This window comes from Pogoniulus pusillus, chromosome 12, assembly GCF_015220805.1.
Source record: "Pogoniulus pusillus isolate bPogPus1 chromosome 12, bPogPus1.pri, whole genome shotgun sequence".
NCBI lineage: Eukaryota > Metazoa > Chordata > Aves > Piciformes > Lybiidae > Pogoniulus > Pogoniulus pusillus.
In genome coordinates this window covers 30652380-30673724 of record NC_087275.1, presented here as the reverse complement: position 1 = coordinate 30673724, position 21345 = coordinate 30652380, and the positions used below count along the sequence as shown (strand labels likewise).

The following is a 21345-nucleotide window of genomic DNA, read 5'->3' as shown; positions in this document are numbered from 1 at the left end:
GGCACAGCCACTCCACCACCTCCCTGGGCAGCCCATTCCAATGCCAATCACTCTCTCTGACAACAACTTCCTAACAACATCCAGCCTAGACCTGCCCTGCCACAGCTTGAGACTGTGTCCCCTTCTTCTGCTGCTGGCTGCCTGGCAGCAGAGCCCAACCCCACCTGGCTACAGCCTCCCTGCAGGCAGCTGCAGACAGCAATGAGCTCTGCCCTGAGCCTCCTCTTCTCCAGGCTGCTCCCCCCCAGCTCACAGGGCTGTGCTCCAGGCCACTCCCCAGCCTTGCTGCCCTGAGCCTCCTCTTCTCCAGGCTAACATCCTTGGATGCTGTGATAAGGAGTTATGTGCTTGGGTGGCCAAACCATGCACAAGGAAGTAGTCTTGTAAGTGCTCATCCTCTGGTTTCATAATTCCACATCTACTCTGGCAATTCATTCTGTTCAGTAAGCCTACTTTCTATTGCATTTAAGCTTCCTGATAAATACAGCACCTAGCAGACCTAATTATTACAGCCTGTATTAATTATGATAGGAAGCTACACTCTCAAATTGTTCAGAGCAGACAACTCCCCCAGTCCCAGGTTCTTCCTCATTAAGCCACGATTAGTGTGATGAATGGGGATGGTTATTTGGTTCCAGGCAATGCTTGCTCATCAGAAAATGGGGAGAAATAATTAAATACTGGAGGAATTCATTTCATCATTAATAATCATCTCTCAATCACCTGCAAATAAAGCAGAACTCCAGCCAGGTGTTCTTTACCGGCTGCAGTTCAAAGCCAACAGGGCTTTAATCTCCAAGCTGCTAGGACTAGGGGGAAGGGAATGAAGCTGGAAATGGGGAGATTCAGGCTGGATGTTAGGGAGAAGTTCTTCAGTATGAGGGTGGTGAAAGCCTGGAACAGGTTGCCCAAGGAGGTGGTGGAAAGCTCATCCCTGAAGGTGATTAAGGGCAGGCTTGATGAGGCTCTAGACAGCCTGACCTAGTGTGAGGTGTCCCTGGGCATGGCAGGGGGGTTGGACTGACTGCTCCTTGTGGTCCCTTCCAACCCTGCCTGATTCTGTGAATACTCAAAGCAGCACTTTGTGAGCAGTGCATGGAGGTTTTCACAGACTGATCACAAGAACAACATGAAACAGCTCTCCCATGAAAGAAACACATCCTGCAGGGCTGACTTACCACCAGACCATTATCTTCTTAGGTAGCTAACTACCTAAATGCAGTGTGTGGGTCACAACAACCCCATGGTAAGCTACACATCTGGGGATATGTGGTTGCACAGCTGGAGAGGGACCTGGGAGTATTGGCTGACAGTTGACTGAACATGAGTCAGCAGTGCCCAGGTGGCCAAGCAAGCCAAGGGCATCCTGGCTTGGGTTAGAAACACTGTGGGCAGCAGGGGATCATTCTCCTGTGCTCAGCACTGCTGGGCCCACACCTTGAGTACTATGTTCAGTTCTGGGCCCCTCACTACAGGAAGGACATTGAGGGGCTGGAGCACATCCAGAGAAGGACAAAAAGGCTGGAGAAGGGCCTGGAGCAGCTGGGCTATGAGGAGGGGCTGAGGGAGCTGGAGGTGTTCAGTGTGGAGCAGAGGAGGCTGAGGGCAGAGCTCACTGCCCTCTACAGCTACCTGAAGGGAGGTTGGAGCAGGGAGGGGGCAGCCTCTGCTCCTTGGTGGCAAGGGACAGGAGCAGAGGAAATGGTTCCAAGCTGCAGCAGGGCAGGTTCAGGCTGGATGTTAGGAAATCTTTCTGCACTGCAAGGGTTGTCAAACACTGGAATGGTCTGCCCAGGGCAGTGCTGGAGTCACCATCCCTGGGGGTGCTTAAGCAGTGTCTGGAGCTGGCACCTAGGGACATGGTTTAGTGTTGCCCCTTCAGTGCTGGGTGAAGGGTTGGAAAGGATGAGCTTGGAGGTCTCTTCTGGCTGGATGTATTCTGTGGCTCTGTGATTCTGAGCAGGGTTAAGTGTCACTGTTAAGGTTTTTGAAGCAGGCAGGTGTATGATGCATGTGAAGATGACAAAACCAGTGAGAGTCATGGCAAAAACCCATATAAGAAGTAACATTTTCTTTCCCAGCACATTTGTTTACTGAGTAGTCCCACAAGACTGCAGAAGCAGTTGAATCTGGAAGGTGGTGGTCACCTGCAGCAAAGCAGTTCCACACTTCACAGATGTAAATCTGGGTGGAAGGATGCTGAATTTCCCTGACTGCTCTACGTGAGGGAAGCAGGATTTGGGATCTGCATACTCATCTCTCTAGCAAGAGGGATTTGCCTCTGGTCAGAGAATGAACAGTTATCTCTTTTGTGAGAGATAAACATGATATGGGCAGAAAATGAACTGCAGTGATCTAAGATGGGACTCAGGAGAACCCAAGATCAGATATGAACTGAGAATTTAATATAGTATGAGAGCAAAGAGCCTCTGACAGGATGGGCACCAACTTGGAACTGGTTTGGTGTTGCCTGCTCCAAGCCTGCTGGACTGGATGATCTTGGAGGTCTCTTCCAACCTGGTTGATTCTATGATTCTATGAATAGGAGCCATACTTCTCAGGATCCATCTTCCACTCTCTTTTCATGCTCTTATGTTCTTACTGAGTGACTATGACCCTGCCACATCCAGCAGGAAAAGAAGAGGTTTAGCCAGCACACTCCTTGTGTGAGAGATGGAGACTTTCCTCTCACAGCCAGGATTCAATCCTTGCAGTGCTCTTTTTTCCTGGCTGCTACTGAAGGCACTGAGCCACCAGCAGTATCATACATCAACCATGAGAGAGTACCACAGGCTGCTGCAGTATGTGAGGAGTGCAGCTGAGGGGTACACACAGTGACTCACCACATCAGTGATGCCTGAACCTTGCAACGTTTCTACTTCACAGGTGCTTAACCCAGTATTCTTTTGACATTCATGGCACACCAGTGTCACACCTGAAGTTTAGCTGCTGCTTGCCAGTGTGTCACCTTAATACACTGTTATGAAACTGGAAAGAGAGCCCTCTTCACTTGCTGGTCCCCTCCCTGCTCTCCAGGTGCCATTCACACACCATACAAAGGAAAGGAATACACACACAGAGCTCCTGTGAGCACAGCTTACCAGACTCCCAGGAGGGTGCCTGAGAGAAGTGGACCACACTACCTTCCAGCTGTCTCCTGGTTAGGTAGAAATCGTTTTGCATAGTGTCTGCATGCCAAAGAAGCAAGGAAGTTCTAGTGTGTACTCACCCAATCCTCTGCTGCTCCTCTGCTGATGTCTTGTGAAAACTCAGGTAGGGAAAGAGCCAACAGCAGTTCAGTGAAGGACAGGAAACTGCTTGAGAGAGTCCAGCACAGAGCCACAAAGCTGCTGCAGGCAGTGGAGCTGCTGAGGACAGGCTGAGGGAGCTGGGGCTGGGAGCAGAGGAGCCCGAGGGGTGACCTCATTCATGTTAATAAAGAGGTGAAGGGCAGTGTCAAGAGCACAGGGCCAGGCTCTGTCACTGATGTCCAATGGTAGAACAAGGAGCACTGGGTGCAGGCTGGAGCAGAGGAGGTTCCACATGAACAGAAGGACATACTTTCCCTGTGAGGGTGCCAGAACACTGGAACAGGCTGCCCAGAGAGACTGTGGAGTCTCCTCCTCTGGAGACATTCAAAATGCACCTGGATGCATTCCTGGGTGACCTGTTGTAGGTGCTCCTGCTCTGGCAGAAGGCTTGGACTGGATGCGCTTTGGAGGTCGCTTCCAACCCCTAACATGCTGTGACTCTGTGATCTCACCAGCTGTGCAAGCAGCATCAAATGACTTAAGAAACAAAGCCAGAAGTCTTTCAAAGGCATCAGCTTCTGCAGGCTGAGCGAATTCACAAGCAGAGAGCATTCTCCTAGCATCCCAGAGCACTGCCCACATCAAAGAGCACTGCACACGAGAACAGCATTAGAACAGATCCACTCCCTGAGATCAAAGCTTAGCAGCCTGTTTCCAGCACTGGGTAGTCCATGATGGCTGAAGAGGGGAAGCACTTAAGCCACACAGGTGTTGAATTCTCTCTCCCCTGTTACACATTCCCACCTCCACCACCGAGGGCTCCATAATTTCCCGAGGTGGGCCTGTGGATCTTTCTTTTCCTCTTGTAACCTTTTCCAGGCTGTTTTTGTTTGTGGTTTCCAGAGCATCCTGTGACAAAGACCTTCACCTGTTTTGCAGAGCAGTCACTGAAGGATCAGTCAGTAATGGAAGTCAGCAAGTCAGAAGTAAACTAACTTTTGTCTTGGCAACATTCTTCAAAGGACAGGGTCTCTTAATTTCACCTCTGCTTCTCAGCCTTGAGCACAGCACTTGGAATGAGCTGTGAGTTCTGGTGCCTGTCAGCCTCACTCATGGAGTTGTGGAGAGAAGTGCTTCTGTAATTTTTCCTGCCCAGACGCTCCAAGGTGAGCTCTGGTCCTGCACAGCCAAAAGCAGCAAGAGTGAGAGCTGGCAAAGGAGCCTGGTGAGAAGGCTGGGGAATGGCATCACCAGCAAGAGCCCAGTCACACCACACTGTGTGAGGTGAAGTCCCAGACCACCAGACACATCAGGCCTGAGGTCAAGAAAGCAGTTCACAACTCAGGGCCAGATCTAGTGCGTGGCCATGCACAAGCACAGCTGCAACACTGTCGCCGTCCCTGGGGCTGTTCAAGGCAAGGTTGGACGTGGCACTTGGTGCCATGGTCTGGCCTTGAGCTCTGTGGTAAAGGGTTGGACTTGATGATCTGTGAGGTCTCTTCCAACCCTGATGATACTGTGATACTGTGAACACTCCCCCAGTGTGTGCCAGGCAGCAATTCACCTCATTCCCAAGCAGCAGCAGGAAGCCTCTGCAGAGCCTTCTTTCAGGTTTTGCTGAAACATCCTCAACACCATGCAAAGCTTCTCAAATACCACTTCTGGACCTGAGAGCAGAGAATTCAAGTGGGAGGGGTGTGGGATCGTGCTGCAGGCTCTCACACAGCTGTCCCAGAGGCCAGGGAGGCTTTCCTCACTATCTGCGCTGCTCCATACGCTGCAGTTGCTTCTGTGGCAACCACTTTACAGCCTGGGTGGCTGAAATGACTTCCTTATTAACAGCCTCTCCTCTCCACTTGGGCTTTCCCTTGCTCTTTAAAGAAGCCATTGAGTGAATTCCAGCCCAGATCACCTGAAAGAAGAAGATGGTTTTAAAAGCAGTCCAAGCACAGGAAACCGCTGTTAAAGGCCAAAGCTGAACTAGCAATTTCATCTTTAAAACACATTTATACATCATCCTCTCAAGACTCCCATACCTCAGCCCACAAGAGCTGACATCAGGTCAACAGTAAAACATCTTCTTAAGCATCACCTGGAATGTACAAGTGTGTTTTCAGTGACAGCTTAGCCAGTGAGCAATCTCCCCCTTCGCGCACTGCCGTAACTCAAAGCCTGACTGCAAGTTACACCGCAGCATTTCTCATCCCTTGGAAGAGCATTTCCCTGGGGGAAGGCTGTGCAAGCTCAAGCCAATCACAGGCATCAAAGCTTTTGTAAGGGACTGGTGCATGCACTACTGAACTCAAAATGAAGATGGAGAGGATTAAGCACTAGATGCCAATGGCATCCTGGTCTGTACTCAGCACTGGTCAGGCCACCCGTTGAGTGCTGTGTCCAGTTCTGGGCTCCTCCATTGCAGAGAGATGCTGAGGTGCTGGAAGGTGTCCAGAGAAGGGCAACAAAGCTGGGGAGGGGCCTGGAACATAAATCCTATGAGGAGAGGCTGAGGGAGCTGGGGGGGGTGCAGCCTGCAGCAGAGGAGGCTCAGGGCAGAGCTCATTGCTGCCTGCAGCTGCCTGCAGGGAGGCTGTAGCCAGGTGGGGTTGGGCTCTGCTGCCAGGCAGCCAGCAGCAACAGAACAAGGGGACACAGCCTCAAGTTGTGATGGGGTAGGTCTAGGCTGGATGTTGTTAGGAAGTTGTTGGCAGAGAGAGTGATTGGCACTGGAATGGGCTGCCCAGGGAGGTGGTGGAGTGGCCGTGCCTGGAAGTGTTGAAGCCAAGCCTGGCTGGGGCACTTAGTGCCATGGTCTGCTTGCTTGGCTAGGGCTGGGTGCTAGGTTGGGCTGGATGAGCTTGGAGGTCTCTTCCAACCTGCTTGATTCTATGATTCAATGTGGAACCAGCAGTTTTAACTTTAGTATCTATAGAGTAACTGTAGAGAGTGGCAAGAGGCTGGCAGAGGTTGCCCAGGGAGGTGGGTGAGGCCCCATGGCTGGAGGTGTTTGAGGCCAGGCTGTCTGAGGCTGTGGGCAGCCTGCTCTAGGGTAGGGTGTCCCTGGGCATGGCAGGGGGGTTGGAACTGGCTGATGCTTGTGGTCCCTTCTAACCCTAACTGATTCTAGGATTCTATTCTACGATTTTTCACTGGGATGTTTTGGAACCTTAATGATGCATCCATACAGGAGCTCTGCTCATCTCCTAGTGTGGACTGATTGCCTTTCCTCAACAAATTCCAGCCACTCCTCTAGAATGATCTCCAAACCCTCCTGTATCACAGTATCACAGTATCACCAAGGTTGGAAGAGACCTCACAGGTCATCAAGTCCAACCCTTTACCACAGTGCCCAAGGCCAGACCATGGCACCAAGTGCCACATCCAACCTTGCCTTGAACAGCTCCAGGGACGGCGACTCCACCACCTCCCCGGGCAGCCCATTCCAGTGTCCAATGACTCTCTCAGTGAAGAACTTTCTCCTCACCTCCAGCCTAAATCTCCCCTGGCACAGCCTGAGGCTGTGTCCTCTCGTTCTGGTGCTGGCCACCTGAGAGAAGAGAGCAACCTCCTCCTGGCCACAACCTCCCCTCAGGTAGTTGTAGACAGCAATAAGGTCACCCCTGAGCCTCCTCTTCTCCAGGCTAAACAACCCCAGCTCCCTCAGCCTCTCCTCGTAGGGCTTGTGCATCTCTGACAGCTGGCTGCAGACCAGCTCCTCCTCTAAGTTGGTGTCTCATTAAGGACACTTCCTTAAGCACAGCTTTCTAACCAACCTGTGGCAGAAAGGGAAATGATGCTAGTTTCTGGTTTCACCCTTTGCCTAACAATGTGCTGTACAGAGAGATCTCTGTCTCTCTACCAGCTCCTGGAATGTTTTGGTGCTCTTTCACATGTAGAAGCAATATAAAATAGCAGCTGTACAGCTCTCTGCTCCAGCAGCATTTCTATTACCTCCAGTGTCACATCCACCTATTCTGGAGTTAGTTTATGCAATCCCAGAATCATTAAGGCTGGAAAAGACCTTTAAGATCATTGAGTCCAACAGTAACCCAACCACCATGACCACTAAACTACATCCTGAAGTACCACATCTACAGCTTCTTGAATGCCTCCATGGATGGTGACTCCAGCACCTCCCAACCTCTCACCACTCTCTCACTAAAGTTTTTCCTAATGCCCAAGCTAAACCTCCCCTGGCACAACTCAAACCCACTGCCTCTTGTGCTGGCAATGGATTAGTTGGGAGGAGAGACCAAGGGCAGCATCACTCCAACCTCCTCTCATGTAGCTGTAGAGAGCAGTAAAATCTCCTCTCAGCCTTCTCTTCTCCAGACTGAACACTCCCAGCTCCCTCAGCTGCTCCTCATACGATGCCCTCCAAACCCCTCCTCAGCCTCATTGCTCTTCTCTGGACACTGTCCAGCCCCTCAGTGTCTTTCCTAACTGGTGGCACCTAGAACTGAATCCAGTACTCAAGCTGTGGCCTCAGCAGGGCCAAGCCCAGGGGCACCATCACTGCCCTACTCCTGCTGGCCACACTGGGTTTGATGCAGGCCAGGATGCTGTTGGCCTTCTTGGCCACTGGTGGCTTATATTCATCCAGGTGTCCACCAGCACCTCCAGATCCTTTTCCACCAGGCTGCTTTCCAGCCACTCTGCCCCAAGCCTGTAGAGTTGCTTGGGGTTGTTGTGACCCAAGTGCAGCACCCAGCACCTGGTCTTGTTCAACCTCATCCCACTGGCCTCAGCCCATCCATTTAACCTGTGCAGGTCTCTTCTGCAGAGCCTTCCTGGCCTGAAACAGACCAAGCACTCCTGCTCAGTTTAGCTTCTGTATCTCAACATTGTGCCTCTGCCTGTCTTTAGTCTCCAGGCTTCTCAGTGCCTGCTGCATTTGGATCCTGGCTGGCCAGAGACCCTCCCTCACCTAGTGTGACCGTTCTGAGCCCCAGCGAGTGCTTCTGCAATGAATCTGAACGGGGGCTTCCTCCTGGGTCAGGCTCAGAGATGTTTATTATGCTGTCCTGGGAGAGAAATGTAATGTGTCTAGCTACTCCTGGGCTTTGCAGGGTCACTTTACAGGTCCAGGAAGCATATACACACAGCAGCTCCAACAGCCCCAGCAACCAGCACTCTGCATCTTGGCTTCGCTTCAGCTCATTACAAAAAGCAGCTCATGTCCTGCTGTGGAGGAGGTGCAGGATTATGCAGGAGGTCAGACTCCACCATTCCACTGATCCCTCCTGTCCTTTACCATCCAAAAATAAGGTTTTTAAGCCCTTCTTAGGTCTAATGGGAGGCTTCACAAGAAATTCTTCAACCAAGATCCAATGCTGGGTTCCTTCAAAGAGCTAAATGGATCCATTTGCAAGTCAAGGCTCTGGTCCAGTAGAGCTCTGCATTAATATTCACCTCCTAGCAGGTCTTTACATTGCAAATGTTGATGCTGGATTCTGCAGGTCCTGCAGTTTCTTTTAAGTGACATTCACAAAGGACAGAGATGCCTGATGCTCAGTACTCAGCTTTGGACAGGAGCTGCTGGTCACAAGAGGTGCAAGCCAATTTCTCAGCACATTTCCTTGTCCTTCTGCACTTAGGTGGGGTTCTTGGCTGCTGCTCTCCAACATTCCACTTCCAGCAGCAGCACAGGAGATACAGAAGCACAGAATATACCCGGTGGGAAGAGATCTCCAAGCTCATTCAGTTCATCCCTCCACCCAGCACTGAAGGGTCAACACTAAGCCATGTCTCTACGGGTCAGGCACACACACTGCTTAAACACCTCCAGGGATGCTGACTCCACCACTGCCCTGAGCAGACAATTCCACCAGTTCCTTCTTATATCCCCAATCCAATAATCCATCACAAACTAAGAAACTAGCAGATGGTGAATGGGGAAATACCTAACTGCAGAGACTGGATTCACTTTTTTTTCCTCCTAACCACACAGAAGAAGGGGACACAGCCTCAAGTTGTGCCAGGGCAGGTCTAGGCTGGATGTGAGGAGGAAGTTGTTGGCAGAGAGAGTGATTGGCACTGGAATGGGCTGCCCAGGGAGGTGGTGGAGTGGCTGTGCCTGGAGGTGTTGAAGCCAAGCCTGGCTGGGGCACTTAGTGCCATGGTCTGGTTGACTGGATAGGGCAGGGTGCTAGGTTGGACTGGATGATCTTGGAGGTCTCTTCCAACCTGCTTGATTCTATGATTCTATGGTCTGGCTGCTTGGCCAGGGCTGGGTGCTAGGTTGTGCTGGCTGAGCTTGGAGCTCTCTTCCAACCTGTTTGATTCTATGATAAGGAGAACCTCTCTGGACCTACTAAGCACAGCCCTTCTAATCCACCCCAGGATGCAGTTGGCCGCAAGTGCCAGACTCATACGTTTCTGCTTTCACATCGTTCTCTCAGCTGCTGCTGAACATGCTGATGGTAATTTCCACCCAAAAGAATCCCTGTGATTTTTTGAGACCTCTCCTGCATGAAAATGCTTGGGCCTAGCAGTATCTGCTCTCTGAGCAACACAATATTACAGAGAATGATTGGATTTTAATAACACTACTGGATACGGATCAGTTAATAAACTTTGTTTTACCAACCACCTAACAGACAATGCAGCTGCAACTGCTTAATAAATGTTTCTCTGAAATGAACTCTGGAACATTTCAGATTATCATGCTAAAGGGGAAAAACAAGCCTCTGTAAGAAAAAAATCCCACGTTGCAGGCTCAGTTCCCCAGAGCTGAACTTCGCTGTTAGCATTGACACCTTTGAAACTCTTCTCATGCAGCATTGTGGCAGTGTTTTATGTCCACAGTGCTCCATGCAGGGGCTGCTGAAGTGGGTGGATGGAAGTTGGAGGCCAACCCTTTCCACACAGCCCAGCTTCCACAAGTTCTGCATGCCTCTGGCCCTACAAGGACTGCCAGCAGTGGCAGGCACATGGTGCCAAGCAGTGCGCTCTGTGCGGCGGAGAGCAGGAGACGTCTGACACACAAAGGGCACTGCTGGGACAGAGTGGGGCCTGCTCTAACAGACTGTCAATATGCAACACAAAATGCACCTGGACAGGAGTTTGCTGGTCTCCAGGCTGCAGTCCTGCAGGAGGATGTGCAAATGGGGCTTTTAAATGGGTTTTAGAGAGCTACCTAAAGCCACTGCTGCGCCACACCGAGCCCCATGGCACTTGGTGCTGGAGACCCTCTTGGCTGAGGAGGGTCACAGGCAGGAAGACCTTGTTCAAGTCCACACTGCACACCTTTAGCTGTTCATAGAATCATAGAACCAAGCAGGCTGGAAGAGAGCTCCAAGCTCAGCCAGTCCAACCTAGCACCCAGCCCTGCCCAACCAACCAGACCATGGCACTAAGTGCCCCAGCCAGGCTTGGCTGCAACACCTCCACCCACAGCCACTCCACCACCTCCCTGGGCAGCCCATTCCAGTGCCAATCACTCTCTCTGACAACAACTTCCTAACAACATCCAGCCTAGACCTGCCCTGGCACAGCTTGAGCCTCTGTCCCCTTGTTCTGCTGCTGCTTGCCTGGCAGCAGAGCCTAACCCCACCTGGCTACAGCCTCCCTGCAGGCAGCTGCAGGCAGCAATGAGCTCTGCCCTGAGCCTCCTCTGCTGCAGGCTGCACCCCCCCAGCTCCCTCAGCCTCTCCTCACAGGGCTGTGCTCCAGGCCCCTCCTCAGCCTTGCTGCCCTGCTCCAAACACCTTCCAGCACCTCAACAGCTCTCTTGGATTGAGGGGCCCAGAACTGGACACAGCACTCCAGGGGTGAGTTGAGTCAGGATGAGCCATGGTGTAGCCAACTGCACAGCATCCACTGCCAGCCTCACTTAGAGCTCACCTGACCATGCCACGGGCAGCCCCAGGAAGCTGCTGAGAACATACTAAGCAAACTGTACAAGTGACACACTCAGATGGGACCAGAGGGAGTCCTTATGACCTGGGCAGCCATCAGAGTTCCTTGCCTCTCTTCATCAGGTGGACATCCTTCCAGTAAAGACATGTGGTGGGAAAAGAGGGAGAAAAGCCATTCCAAGGCAGGAACTAGCTATGATTTCCATCCTTACAGAACCATAGAATGGCCAGGGCTGGAAGGGGACTTACAGATCATCTACTCCCACCTCCCCACCACGGCAAGGGACATCTCTCAACTAGACTTAGGTGCTCAAGGCCTCATCCAGCCTGGCCTTGAACACCTCAATGGAGGAGGCATCCACAACCTCCCTGGACAGCCTGCTCCAGGGTTTCATCACACTCATCCTGAAGATCTTCTCAAGATCCACTCTAACTTTGCTCTCCCTCAGCTTCAAACCATTCCCCCTTGTCCCATCTCTAGACACCCTTAGGAAAAGTCCCTCTGCAGCCTTCCTGTAGGATCCCTTCGGCTACTGGAAGGCAGCTCCAAGGTCCTCCTGGAGTCTTCTCTTTTCTAGGCTGAACAACCCCAGCTCCTCCAGCCTATCCTCACTGCAGAGATCTTGCAGCCCTTCAGAAAGCCTTCTTACTGGTATGCTCCAAGGCCAACACCTACAACTTCTGGCCCTCCTAAGTCTGAGCTCCTTGAAGATCCCCATTCCTACCGTGGGTGCTCTGTTACAAGTCTCTCCAGCACACACATGTTATAAAATCATCAATTCATAGAATGGTTTGGGGTGGAAGGGACCTTAAAGATCATCCAGTTCCAATCCCCTGCCCATAAGCAGAGACACCTTCCACTAGAACAGGTCACTCAAGGACTCATCCAACCTGGCCTTCAACACCTCCAGGGAGGTTGTGGAGCACAGAAGCAGCCAATGTGATCAAAGATCAACAGGCACACACTCAATCTTTCTCTGCCTACCTTAAAAGGAGGGAAAGACTACATTTAAGGCTTAAGGATTTCAAATAAATTAAGAGCTAGAGCATGGGATCTAGGATTTAAAGCCTGACATTGGAAAGTGTAGTGGTGAGTCAGACTGAAATCCAGGCTGTGCCAAAAGGGTGCAGCTGAGAAGAGAGTGAAATGCAAATGTAAACCCTTTGGCTCTTTAATCCTGATCCCAGTATTACTGACAAAACCTAACCCAGAACTGACCTAGATTCATCTTGCCTGGCTCTTGAAAGATAGATGTGCCACTCCATTAAGAAGCTGTTGTCCTACACACCATCTGCAGTTTAGGGAGGAAAATCAAGACCTCTGGGGGCAATTAGCCTGATCTGAACCCCAGCTCTCAACAGCCTGCTGGTACTTCATGCATCCAGTATTCCCTTCCCTGCAGGCAGCAATGAGCTCTGCCCTGAGCCTCCTCTGCTGCAGGCTGCACCCCCCCAGCTCCCTCAGCCTCTCCTCACAGGGCTGTGCTCCAGGCCCCTCCCCAGCCTTGCTGCCCTGCTCCAAACACCTTCCAGCACCTCAGCAGCTCTCTGCAATGGAGGAGCCCAGAACTGGACACAGCACTCCAGGGGTGGCCTGAGCAGTGCTGAGCACAGGGGTGGGCATAAGAACCTCCCTTGTCCTGCTGCCCACACTGCTCCTGAGCCAGCCCAGGATGCCATTGGCTCTGCTGCCCACCTGGGCACACTGCTGCCTCCTCTGCAGCTCCTCTCTGCCAGCATCCCCAGCTCCCTCTCTGCCTGCCTGCTCTCAGCCACTCTGGCCCCAGCCTGTAGTGCTGCTTGGGGTTGTTGTGGCCAAAGTGTAGAACTCTGCACTTGGCCTTCTTCAATCTCATCCCATGGCCTCTGCCCACCCATGCAGCCTGGCCAGGTCCCTCTGCAGGGCTCTGCTACTCTCCAACAGCTCCACAGCTGCTCCTAGCTTGGTGCCACACTGCACAAGGGGCAGTTCCCAGAGCTTCCTGACTGCATGATGGCACTTTCCTGACTGATGGATATTTCCTCACCTTCCATCCCCAGCTATCTCCTATTTCCCTGGTCCCACACTGCACATGGGGCAGTTCCCAGAGCTTCCTGACTGCATGTTGTCAATGCACCATGATGCCCAGATAGGGATGGCAGCTGCAGAAAACAAGGTCCTGTAACACCTGAGTCCTAAGTACCACAGACACTGATATCTCAGGTGGATGCTGTAATGGAAAACTACACTGTACAGTCAGAATCACCTGAGCTAGCTGGGAAAGACTCCACTGTGACAGCACTGAGCTCTATACAGCTAAACTTATCTTTCTCCTTGGCAGCCTGCAGGATAGACATACTGGATAAGATTCATCTGGCCAAGTGCAGGCAGATACTTCTGAGCCAGACACCCTTGGCTCCTATAGGGCCATCTTACCCAAGAGTAGGTGTCTGAAATAGATGACATGAGTCACACCTTCCAGGAGCTTACTTTTCACCATGATCACACAGGGAATGCAGAACGACTCAGAGGTAGGCACCTGCAGGCTGGAGCAAAGTTTGCCAAAAATGAATCCCACCTCCAGGCTGAACAGCCCAAATGCTTTCAGCTTGCCTTCAGAGGACATTTGTACTGCTTCACTTCAAACTTTCACTTCTTTAGAGCTACAGATGAGAGCTCTGCAGACATTCAAGGTCAGGCTTGATGAAGCTCTGAGCAACCTGACAACGTCCCTGCTAACTGGGCCCCTCAATCCAAGAGAGATGCTGAGGTGCTGGAAGGTGTTTGGAGAAGGGCACCTGGAGCACAGCCCTGTGAGGAGAGGCTGAGGGAGCTGGGGGGGTGCAGCCTGCAGCAGAGGAGGCTCAGGGCAGAGCTCATTGCTGCCTGCAGCTGCCTGCAGGGAGGCTGTAGCCAGGTGGGGTTGGGCTCTGCTGCCAGGCAGCCAGCAGCAGAAGAAGGGGACAGAGGCTCAAGCTGTGCCAGGGCAGGTCTAGGCTGGATGTTGTTAGGAAGTTGTTGTCAGAGAGAGTGATTGGCATTGGAATGGGCTGCCCAGAGAGGTGGTGGAGTGGCCGTGGCTGGAGGTGTTGCAGCCAAGCCTGGCTGGGGCACTTAGTGCCATGGTCTGGTTGGTTGGGCAGGGCTGGGTGCTAGGTTGGACTGGGTGAGCTTGGAGCTCTCTTCCAACCTGCCTGATTCCATGATTCTATGATTGATTCTAACTGCAAGGAGGTTGGATTAGATGTCCTGTAGAGGCCCTTTCCAAGCCAGTACATTCCAGGGCTCTGTCAAAGGGGTTTACTTTAAAGATCTCCAGTGGAAGGTCACACTTCTGCAAATCACTTTGCTCTTTGTTTAAAGCCGGTCAGCTTCCCTCACTTCAGTGGTTTCACAGAATGGTCTGGGTTGGAAGGGAGCTCCAAAGGTCAGCCAGTCCAACCCCCTCTGCAGTCAGCAGGGACATCCTCCACTAGATCAGATTGCCCAGAGCCTTGTTGAGCCTCACCTTGAACATTTCTACAACCACCTCCCTGGGCAACCTGCTGCTGTGTTCCACTATACTCAAGGTAAAAAACTTGTTCCTAATAGCCAATCTAAACCTACTTTTCCCTAGTTTGAAGCCACTGCCCCTTGTCCTATCACTCCAGGCCTTTGCAAACAGTCTTTCTCCATCGTTCTTGTAGCCTCTCTTCAGGTACTGGAAGGTTGCTATCAGGTCACAGAACCACAAAATTAACCAGGTTGGAAGTGACCTCTAAGATCATTGAGTCCAACCTATCACCTAATCCTTCTAATTAACCAAACCACAGCACTAAGTGCCTCATCCAGCCACCTTTTAATCACCTCCAGTGGGGTTCAGCCTCCTGTTCTCCAGGCTGAACAACCCCAGCTCCCTCAGCCTGTCCTCACAGCAGAGCTGCTCCAATCCCCTGATCATTTTCATGGCCTGTTTCAGCAGCTTCTTGCCTTCTTTCTCTATAATCTAGAGATAGGTTTGGACAAAGGTGAGCAAACACTTCAGAGTCTGCATAGAATCACAGAATCAACCAGGTTGGAAGAGAGCTCCAAGCTCAGCCAGTCCAACCTAGCACCCAGCCCTGGCCAATCAACCAGACCATGGCACTAAGTGCCTCATCCAGGCTTGGCTTCAACACCCCCAGGGATAGTGAGTTTGGAGTAGATGATGGCTAAGATCCCTTCCAACGTAGGCCATGCTATGATGCTATGATCATGTCTGGGGTACAGATATCAACCTTTCTTTTATTACTATTATTAGTGCCATTACCATGAAAGTCTTACACATAAATTACTTTGTTTGCATGAGTCAAGGTACAGAGAGTAACTATTGTCTATCGAGACAACATCTGCACAGCAGACTTCCACCACATGCACCTTCATGTTCATTAAATGGACCAATCAGGAGCCCAATTTCTCCTCTATCAGAGGTAGATCAAGACTGTTGTGACCAGTTTCAACAGGTGCAGCACCACAAGCATCTCTTGTTCCCTGTTACTACCTCTACCAATTTTATCTGCCTTATTTTAGACACATTTCTGTGCCTCATTTGATTTTGGCAAGGACAATTCTGCCCAATCTGTTGCTTAGGAACTACCTACTAGGGACTGTGGGAGCTACTACTGCAGTTGATCTTCATTTAGAATCATAGATTCAAGCAGGTTGGAAGAGAGCTCCAAGCTCAGCCAGCCTAACCTAGCACCCAGCCCTGCCCAACCAACCAGACCATGGCACTAAGTGCCCCAGCCAGGCTTGGCTGCAACACCTCCAGCCACAGCCACTCCACCACCTCCCTGGGCAGCCCATTCCAGTGCCAATCACTCTCTCTGCAGTCTTCCTAAGATCCAGTCTAAAGCTGCTCTCCCTATCTCTGTAGACTTTAATAATTACAATACTTATTGAGAACTGGGGGGAAAAACCCTAAACTAACAACACAAAAACATACAGATCCAGGCTCAGGGGTGACCTCATTGCTGTCTACAACTACCTGAAGGGATATTTTAGCCAGGTGGGGGGTGACCTCTTCTGCCAGGTAACCAGCAATAGAACAAGGGGACACAGGCTCAAGCTGTGCCAGGGAAGGTCTAGGCTGGATGTTGTTAGGAAGTTGTTGGCAGAGAGAATGATTGGCACTGGAATGGGCTGCCCAGGGAGGTGGTGGAGTGGCTGTGGCTGGAGGTGCTGAAGCCAAGCCTGGCTGGGGCACTTAGTGCCATGGTCTGGTTGATTGGCTAGGGTTGGGTGCTAGGTTAGACTGGATGAGCTTGGAGCTCTCTTCCAACCTGCTTGATTCCATGATTGGATGACCTTTGGAGGTCCCTTCTTTTGAGAAGAAAGTTTTTCACCATGAGAGTGGTGAGAGGCTGGCAGGGGTTGCCCAGGGAGGTGGTTGAGGCCCCATGGCTGGAGGTGTTTGAGGCCAGGCTGGCTGAGGCTGTGGGCAGCCTGCTCTAGGGTAGGGTGTCCCTGGGCATGGCAGAGGGGTTGGAACTGGCTGATCCTTGTGCTCCTTTCCAACCCTGCCTGATTTTGTGATTCTATGCCTCTAAATAAAGTGCATCTTGCCACAAAACTAATTCTGCAGAAAGAAAGGAACTTCTGTGCTCTACAAGCACTCAAAGATCATCCCCACAATAAATAAGAGACATCACAGTGCTACACAGATTTTCTCCTCAGAATTTCTGACCAGTCCACATTTGAATTCCACACTAAGATAATGCTGAATGCCCAGGAGAAAAATACTACACTGTGAGGTGGGTTTCAAAGAGGAGCACCTATGAAGTGTTTAAGAAAGGAGGATCTATAAATACAGCTGCATTATAAGCACTCCACTTGTGTGGCAGATAGCATTCATATTTAATAGCAGCCCAATGCCAGCTCCTTTACAGAGAAGGGAGCAAGAAGCCCATGGAAACACAAACCAAACAGCTCTTTTGGTGAGACTTGGCCTCATGTGTTTGTATGAGGAGAAGGACTTGGGGGTGGCAGTTGATGATAAACTCAACATGAGCCAGCACTGGTTGCTGGCAGCCCAGCAGGCAGCTGTGTGCTGGCTGCATCCAAAGCAGGCAGAGTAGCAGCACAGGGAGGAGATTCTGCCCCTCTGCTCTGCTGAGACCTGACCTGGAGAACTGCATTCAGTCTGGTGCCCTCAGCATAAGAGGGATATATGGAGCTGCTGGAGCAGGTCCAGAGGATGCCACAAAGATGATCCACAAGGATGGAGAACCTCCCCTGTAAGGACAGGCTAAGAGAGTTGGGCTTGTCCAGCATGGAGAAGAGAAAGCTCCAGGGAGACCTCAGAGCAACTTCCAGGACCTGAAGGGGGCTATACAAGAAAGCCAGGAAAGGATTTTTTCCAAGGGCTTGGAGAGATAGGATGAAAGGGAATGGATTGAAGCTTGGGGAGGGCAGATTTAGGCTGCAGATTAGGAAGAAATTCTTTCCAGTTGAGTTTGTTCAGCATGGAGAAGGGAAAGCTCCAGGGAGACCTCAGAGCAACCTTCCAGTACCTGAAGGGGGCTACAAGAAAGCCAGGAAGGGACTTCTTCCAAGGGCTTGGAGAGATAGGATGAGAGAGAATGGATGGAAGTTTAAGAGGGCAGATTTAGGCTGGAGATAAGTGAGGGCAGTGAAACACTGGCACAGGTTGCCCAGGGAGATCATGGATGCTCCCCACTTGGAGGTGTTCAAGGCCAGGTGGGATGAGGGCTTGAGCAACCTGTTCTAGTGAGAGGTGTCCCTGCCCATGGCAGGGGGATTGGAACCAGATGATCTTTAAGGTCTCTTGCAACCTAAACCATTCTGTGACTCTGAGTTTAAAAGATATCAAATCTTACCTAAAGAGACTACTGAGAGCATGAAGCATCACTCAGATCTTTTACTGCAAGCTGTCTAACATCAGTTTTTATGAGTGATGTTTGAGTTCCCTCAGCCACTCAGGGATTCTGTGGTTAGTATTTACCTCTTTGACCATGTAATTACCCATATGGGCTAACATGATTATTTCTGTTGTGGGAGAGGCCAAGCTCCATGGCACTGTGGAGATGCAGTGGTTGTGTGATCTCTCCTCTTTCTTTCACTGTTATTTTTCATGCTGTAGCTACATTAGTTATAAAGAAGATGATGAATGATAGCAATGATGCTCATTATGGTGTGCATACATTACCAGCACAGGCAACACTTGCATCCTGGGGTACAGCACAGAGCAAATTCAGCCTGATTTTTGTGGGTCTTAATGCATCACAGTGGTCCCCTTTCACTGAGACAGATAGAATCAGTCAGGTTTGGAAGGGACCACAAGGATCATCTCATGCACCATCCCTGGGGGTCTTCAAGAAAAGCCTGGATGAGGCACTTAGTGCCATGGTCTAGTTGATTGGTTAGAGCTGGGTGCTAAGTTGGACTGGATGAGCTTGGAGGTCTCTTCCAACCTGGTTGATTCTATGATTCTATGATCCCAATGCCCCTGCCATAGGCAGGGACATCCTACCCTAGATCAGGCTGGCCACAACCTCATCCAGCCTGGCCTTAAACACCTTCAGGGATGCCAAGGTGCTAGCATTACAGCACAAGTTGGTTTCAGAATCAGCACTAAGTCATACATTGGTTGTATAAACTATGGAATGTTAAAGAGTTTGTCTCTTCAGTCCCAGATTTTCACTCCTCTTGACACTGGTCAACTCCTGAAAGTACTGCCTGATGAGGAGAGAGAACAACAGGCTGAAGAGAGGCATCCTGCTGGGAAACAGCAGCATCCTCTGTGACATCAATCTGCCCCAGGTTTCTTCCAGCACATCATTAGAGAAGGAGGGGACCTTTAGCTGTAGACTAAGATTGCTGTAAGAACTCCAATCTGGTCTTACATAACAACCCTTCAGCTGTTGCACACATTCAGCAGTGCCACGACTCAGGAGTGTGCTTTTCTGATGCACATGGGCAAACATTTTCCCAGGGTGGGAATCATGCTGCTTAGTTTATGCTTCAACATCCAGAAGTCAATCTCCAGGAGTTGAGAAAACCTTCTAGGGTTTTATGTTCCCACCCTGGAAGAAAAGAAAGAGCTGAATACCTACATCCTGTGCACACATTTGCCCCATAAGTCTATGTTTGAGAGCTTGTTCTGGCGATGCAGAGCAGGCTGCTGCCATCCACATGGTCAGACACACTCTGCCCCCCCCCCCGAGGCACACATCTGCAGCTCACAGCCTATGGAGAGGGTTAGGCAGACGAGTGGGAAACAGGAGTGGCTTCAAAAACTACAGGGAGGACAAACGGGCAGGACAAAGCATCAAAGCTGAGCAGAGGAGAGCTTCACATTACACACTTCTCTAGTGGGAGAGAAGGGGCAAAAGGAGAGGGAGCAGGGGGGCAAAAGGAGAGGGAGCAGGGGGGCAAAAGGAGAGGGAGCAGGGGGGCAAAAGGAGAGGGAGCAGGGGGGCAAAAGGAGAGGGAGCAGGGGGGCAAAAGGAGAGGGAGCAGGGGGGCAAAAGGAGAGGGAGCAGGGGGGCAAAAGGAGAGGGAGCAGGGGGGCAAAAGGAGAGGGAGCAGGGGGGCAAAAGGAGGGAGCAGGGGGGCAAAAGGAGGGAGCAGGGGGGCAAAAGGAGGGAGCAGGGGGGCAAAAGGAGGGAGCAGGGGGGCAAAAGGAGGGAGCAGGGGGGCAAAAGGAGGGAGCAGGGGGGCAAAAGGAGGGAGCAGGGGGCAAAAGGAGGGAGCAGGGGGGCAAAAGGAGGGAGCAGGGGGGCAAAAGGAGGGAGCAGGGGGGCAAAAGGAGGGAGCAGGGGGGCAAAAGGAGGGAGCAGGGGGGCAAAAGGAGGGAGCAGGGGGGCAAAAGGAGGGAGCAGGGGGGCAAAAGGAGGGAGCAGGGGGGGCAAAGGAGGGAGCAGGGGGGCAAAAGGAGGGAGCAGGGGGGCAAAAGGAGGGAGCAGGGGGGCAAAAGGAGGGAGCAGGGGGGCAAAAGGAGGGAGCAGGGGGGCAAAAGGAGGGAGCAGGGGGGCAAAAGGAGGGAGCAGGGGGGCAAAAGGAGGGAGCAGGGGGGCAAAAGGAGGGAGCAGGGGGGCAAAAGGAGGGAGCAGGGGGGCAAAAGGAGGGAGCAGGGGGGCAAAAGGAGGGAGCAGGGGGGCAAAAGGAGGGAGCAGGGGGGCAAAAGGAGGGAGCAGGGGGGCAAAAGGAGGGAGCAGGGGGGCAAAAGGAGGGAGCAGGGGGGCAAAAGGAGGGAGCAGGGGGGCAAAAGGAGGGAGCAGGGGGGCAAAAGGAGGGAGCAGGGGGGCAAAGGAAGAACAAAAAAAAGGGAAAGGGGAGAGAGGGGCAGAGCTAAGAAACAACTGATGAACCTTTCAAGCACTGATGCTGCACATTGGGCAGCTCCTCTAAGCAACAGCTCTGACTGGACTGCTTCCCCCTCTAAAGAACCAGCACTGCTCAAGCAGAGATCTGCCTCACATGCACTTGGGTATCCACAGCTGCCATGGGGCAATTCAAAAGGATTCACTCCTCTCTCAAGAGGCCCAGGGCAAAAGAAGGGAAGATGTGAGGAGCTCGGGCCCGAGCAGTGCTGTGGATCTGTTGGAAGGTAGGAGAGCCCTGCAGAGGGACCTGGCCAGGCTGGATGGGTGGGCAGAGGCCATGGGATGAGATTGAACAAGGCCAAGGGCAGGGTTCTGCACTTTGGCCACAACAACCCTGAGCAGCACTATAGGCTGGGGACTGAGTGGCTGAGAGCAGCCAGGAGGAAAGGGACCTGGGGGTACTGATAGATAGTAAGCTGAAGATGAGCCAGCAGTGTGCCCAGGTGGCCAAGAGAGCCAATGGCATCCTGGCCTGCATCAGGAACAGTGTGGCCAGCAGGACAAGGGAGGTTATTCTGCCCCTGTACTCAGCACTGGTCAGGCCACACCTTGAGTGCTGTGTCCAGTTCTGGGCCCCTCAATTCAAGAAGGATGTTGAGGTGCTGGAACATGTCCAGAGAAGGGCAACAAAGCTGGTGAGGGGTCTGGAGCACAAATCCTATGAGGAGAGGCTGAGGGAGCTGGGGGTGTGCAGCCTGGAGAAGAGGAGGCTCAGGGGTGATCTTATTACTGTCTACAACTACCTGAAAGGGCATTGTAGCCAGGTGGGGGGTGGCCTCTTCTGCCAGGCAACCAGCAATAGAACAAGGGGACACAGTCTCAAGCTGTGCCAGGAGAGGTATAGGCTGGATGTTAGGAAGAAGTTCTTCACAGAGAGAGTGATTGGCATTGGA

At 51.9% G+C, this 21345-nt stretch overlaps 2 long non-coding RNA genes across 3 annotated transcripts in view; both read right to left on the bottom strand.

Moving 5' to 3' along the window:
- Positions 1 to 4657, bottom strand: part of LOC135179907 (uncharacterized) — a 238444-nt gene extending 233787 nt beyond the window's left edge. For both annotated transcript variants that reach the window (XR_010304180.1, XR_010304181.1), the window contains exon 1: positions 3230 to 4657. This is a non-coding gene — a long non-coding RNA (uncharacterized LOC135179907). The remainder of the gene's footprint in view (positions 1 to 3229) is intronic.
- Positions 4658 to 4729: 72 nt separating this feature from the next.
- The window catches only part of LOC135180029 (uncharacterized), a 112383-nt gene continuing 95767 nt past the window's right edge, over positions 4730 to 21345 (bottom strand). The window contains exon 4 of the long non-coding RNA XR_010304255.1: positions 4730 to 5163. This is a non-coding gene — a long non-coding RNA (uncharacterized LOC135180029). The remainder of the gene's footprint in view (positions 5164 to 21345) is intronic.